The following is a 5,411-nucleotide window of genomic DNA, read 5'->3' as shown; positions in this document are numbered from 1 at the left end:
CAAAAATTCAAATAAAATCACCAGTAAGAATTATCTTTTCGGGATATTATAGTAGATTTATTAGGGGTCAAACAAACAACAATCGAAACCAAATCAGATCTATGTAGGCAATCCAAAATTTAGACCGTTCGATGTAATTGAAGTACATTGTAATCTCGTTGAACCTAGTTTTGAAAATCATACCGAAACATTTACACAAAGAATCGGAAATTTTGTACACTTTCTTTCCCAAATGTTGCTTATGGATAAAAAAAATTAGTGAAAAACCGAATGAAATAGACTATATTCCAATTAGAAAAAATATGAAAAGAATTCAAAAAATCGTCTTAACTGTTCAAGACTCTGAAGGTAATTTATTGAAAAAAATGAGAGTAAAACTACAATTTACTTAAGATTGTTGAAGCAACGGACATGAATCATGGGGAGCTATTGAATAGCTTACCTTCAAACTTTCAAGAAAACACTGTTTTCAACCTTTACACTCAAATAATAGCTTGTTAAATTTTTTCTATCTAAATGGAGTCTGTTGTGGATCTACTCAATAATCAACTTACATTCAATAATAAAGACATTTGCACGATTGTTGACGAAAATAATGAAATTTGGTTTAAGGCTAAAGATGTTGCAGAAATATTGGAATTTAAAAATACGAGACAAGCTATCATAGATCATGTTTAAAGAAAAAATACAAAAAAAGCTTTGAAAACATAGATTCTGACAAGGGTATCGAATCGCGACTCTTACAAAAATTACATCCAGACACTATTTTCATCAATGAACCAGGCATTATATTCTTTAATACTGAAATCTAAAATGAAGATTGCAGAAACGTTTCAAATTGGGTTTTAGAAGAAGTTTTACCGAGTATTAGAAAATATGGCGAGTACAAACTTGAAAACGAAAATAAGCAGTTAAAAGATGAAATAAAACAGTTACAAATTAAAGATGAAATGAAATCATTGAAAATAGAGAATCAAGAATTGCGAATGGAATTAATGAAGAGAGATATGGTATGTAAAGATTTTGATAAGAAAAAACACCATGTTTTTGTGTTTAATTAAGAAGAATCACATGTGGGAATGGGCCCTTATTACGTTATCAGAGCTCAGAAACGAGAAATACCAAACCGATTAAAAAACATCTAAAAATAAATTATCCTGAATTAGAGATTTTGTTCATTGATGACGAACCAAATTCTATCAATCTGTATAACCAAATGAAAGAATCTTTGAATATTTTATACAACGGAAATCATTTTACTACAAATATGACTGAATCATCGACTGATTTATAGAATATCTAAATTACACGATGAAAATGTTAAACATTCGAATTATGATAGTTTGTTTGTAAATGTCTTTTAAGATTATAGAATTGTTGAATTTCTCTTCCGCATACGCAATGAAACTGGTCCAGCAAAGATTTCTCTAATACATTCTTTACAATATGCTTGTTTTTTATCTTTACTATAAATGCCAATTGTTAAATTCAGAAATATTCTTAACTATTTTACACCGTGTGCACTCTTTCTCTTCTAAAGTTAATTTTTTCCATTTTATCGTATAATTCTTTACTATATTTCTTATTACAATCTTTACAATAATAGTATAATCCATCTTTGGTATTCTTATTTTTAGAAAATTCTTCAAAAAGTCTAAATTCTTGACATATTGTACATTTCTTTTGAGACTCCATTTATATAGAAAAAATTACAGCTTTGACTTTCTCAATTCATATTCGTAAACACTTCCGGTTATTTCTCAATTTTCAAAGTTTCCAAGTTTATTTAATTCGTCTAATATATCAGATTTCGCTTCATTTTTATTAGCCATTACGGTACTGTATCGATCTTATTTTCTAGGACAATTCTCTTATCATCTTTAGCGTTCAGTGCTAACTTGTTTATAGTGACGGTGTAACAACTCATGTTTTTAGCTTTTGATTACTGTCATCTCCCTAAATTCTTCTTTATCTTCGAACAAACATTTCTTCAAGTTTTCGATATTTATTGTTTTATTTACAACGCTTCTCTTAATCCCTTTGCATCTTACTGGATTTTTGTCTAGATATTTGTACGAGTACATTTTCGATCTCAATCACAAAATTCTTCTAAAAAACTTCGCTATTTAACTCATCTTTGAATTTCCCTATTACCTTCTTATTTTTAGTAGTGAAACATTCGTTGATCTTTTGGATAATCGCTCGTATCAAAGTCCTCTATATTTTCTTTAATAATTTTAAAAGGATCTCGTTTCAATTCTAGAAAATAAACTGTATGTATCCATGGTAACAAAAGATTCAGATCTGGATCAAACTTCTTTAATTTATCGTAATAAAACTCGAACATTAGCAATTTTGATAGGTCAAGAACTGAAAATCCTATGTAGATCGGTTTGTTAAATTTAACCTTTTGTTTGTACATGTGACTCGCTATACAGTTATCGTCAAAGATATTAAAGCATTTGAAGTTTGTTTTCTTGGCCTGTTTAATTGAAAATTCTTCATTTCCTAGTTTGATATCACATCTATTTCGCACTTTTTCCATACTTTTTCCAAAAAACTGAGTTGTTCATCAGCTTATAAAAGTCCTTTTTCGAAGTCACTTGTAGCTTTGGTTCTCATGTTTGTGTTTAAAATCAATGTACTTTTTTCATAAAAGGCTTCTGATCGAATGCAATAACTCTATTCACATGTTTCAAAATCATACCTTGTTCCAGATAGAATTTCAAATTTCTTGAATGAACAACGTATTCAGTTTTATCCAGTAAAGTTGTGCAAAGTTTGTTTTTAAAATGTTCGGGAGCAAGAGGTAAATCCTTGTGATGTTCATGTAAATATGTTGGATATTCTAGATCGACTTCAAGAATATAGCCATAATCTTCGTCGCCAGTGAGTTCCAAAATTGTTTCTTGCCATTCTGCTGTTGTATATGTTTTCGGGTTCATCCAATTGATTTCGTTATATGGTAAATTTTGCATAAGCCCGTAACCATAAAGGTTGTTTGCATCGACGTTACAACAGATAGTTTTTCAGGTTTTTGTCTTATCAAAATCTTTCAAATATTTGTTATTTGCTTTAACATATCGTTTAATACATTGAGAAATGCCTCCGCGAATACCTTTTTCGATCATCAAATACATATTATAATCACTAATCAATTGCAATTCTAATTTTCGTTAATTTTAACATAGCATCCCATGCGAGGCTTGGAGCTGTTAGATGTGCTGGCTGGATCAAGTTTGTAAACAATTTAGACAAATGTTTCTGAAGTTTTCGAATATATCAGCGAGCAATAATACATCTTGGATATTGTACAAATCAGAGTAATTTCCAAGATTTTTCTCTTTTAATTTGTTCCAAACGCTCAAGTAGTTTTGATAATCTTTCTCAGATATGCTCTCGTCTGTCAAAAGTGAATAGAAATCTTGAATTTTCAGGTCTTCTGTGTAATCAAGTTTTTCAATACTATCGATAAATTCGTAAGGAAATATATGCCTTTTCCAGATAGAATTTTAAAGATTTCTTCTTCGTCATTTGGTTGTCTATCTAGAATTGCGTTCAATATTCGTCCATCTTGTATAAAATGATTGTTGTATGCTTGAAATCATCTTTTTTGAGGTTTTTAGCTAACTTTTCAATAGACGATGCCATGAATCTGAACGTAATCTACGAACGAAAACTTGATGAACTTTCTTGGTTTATCATCTTCAAACTCATACCCATATCCTGAATTTACTGAATAATTTATATATTTTTCATCGGTGTTTGCGATCAAATCAACATTACCATACTGTTTTGCCAATTCTTTTATGTACAAAATGAGTATCGTAATTTGACATATTGTGGCAGAAAACGGGAATATTTTGTGGAAATTTCAAATTCAGATTACAACATGAATGAGCTGCGCTCGAAATTTACCTGTTAAATGACAATGATCTCTTACTTTATTATAAACTCTTATCTTTCCAACTATCAGGAGTGTAAAAACCATACTGAATTGACTCAACATCATAAGCAGACCATTCGCAAATATGACAAACGTTTGCATTTTGGTATGAAATTTCTTCTTCTTCAGTCAATTTCATAGTTTTTTGTTCTTAGAATTTATATTTTTGTAGCTATGTATTTTGATATTTTATTGAGTTCTTCAAACAATTTTTTGCAGGAACATTTGGCAAATCTTCTTCATTTTTTTGCTCGATAACATATCGGCTTGTACATGCGATTTGTCACATTCGACACTAAATATAGAGTAAAAACCATAAGGAATATGCTTCTGAATCTTGGTTGTAGTCGATTTTTGCGGATTGTTTTTGCATGTGGGAATCTTCTCTAATATGCTTTCAAAATCCATATAAATAACGTAAGGATGAGAAAAATTTCTTTTGATAATTAGTAAATGTTGTTGTTTGACCTGGAAACGGCATAATTGGCTTACAAAACTTCATGTTGTTTGCAAATTTCTAAATGATCTGTTAAATCTCCAGATTTGTAGAAATGGCTTAAACATCTTCTACATAGCAATTTTTTATGTTCGTGTTTAGATAACTGAGAACTCACTAATTCTATTTAAATCTGTTATCAACACATATGAGATTTGTCTTACAACATACCAATAAGTCAATGTTTAACTCAGCGTCGTATTTTTCAGAAATTTGTAATGGAACAATATGAGTTTCTCATCATAACTGTAGACATTAATAGACATTTTAGGATACTTATACTTAGAATTGTAACTTCGTTTTTCAAATGATTGTATATCTTTTAAGGAAATTGGATACTCGAAACCTGAAAATATCTCGTCATTTACAATTTTTTCATATTGCTTTGCTCTGTCAACATGTGTCTCGGGTTTTTCAATAGCACATCGAATAGAATAAATAAAGCAATAATCATCTTTATTTTTTGATATTTATACAAGCTTTTTTTACCTTTATCTCTTGTGGTAAATCGATATATGATCCAGCATTCATCATTTCGTGTTTGTTAAGGCTCAAAAACTAGTTGTATGCAGCGTTTAATGTCCATCCTGAAACCCCTATTTGGATGATTTGTCTGTTCTCGATGTGATAATTTTATTAAATTGCTTAGTAATAAAGTCGTTTACGTCGAAGATTTCGTCTGCTTTTATAGTAAAGTACATTGGACACGTTTGTGTTTCACCGTTCACTAAAGTTCTTTCATATTCACATTCCAAAGAGAGATAACCCTTCATATTTTTAACATTCTCTTGAAATTTTTCTATTAAACTTTTAATTTCTGGCCTCATAATTGATAGATATTTGTAAATTGGACATGGAATTGTCGTTTCAAGTTTGTTAAAATGTATTGCTTGAAAAGACCGTGTATTGAGGATAAAACTTCTACATCAATGATATTTTCGGATTTTACTTTAAGAGTTTTGTCAATTT

The sequence above is a fragment of the Homalodisca vitripennis genome, unplaced genomic scaffold (assembly GCF_021130785.1).
Source record: "Homalodisca vitripennis isolate AUS2020 unplaced genomic scaffold, UT_GWSS_2.1 ScUCBcl_2212;HRSCAF=6735, whole genome shotgun sequence".
NCBI lineage: Eukaryota > Metazoa > Arthropoda > Insecta > Hemiptera > Cicadellidae > Homalodisca > Homalodisca vitripennis.
Note: the sequence above shows the minus strand (reverse complement) of the source record.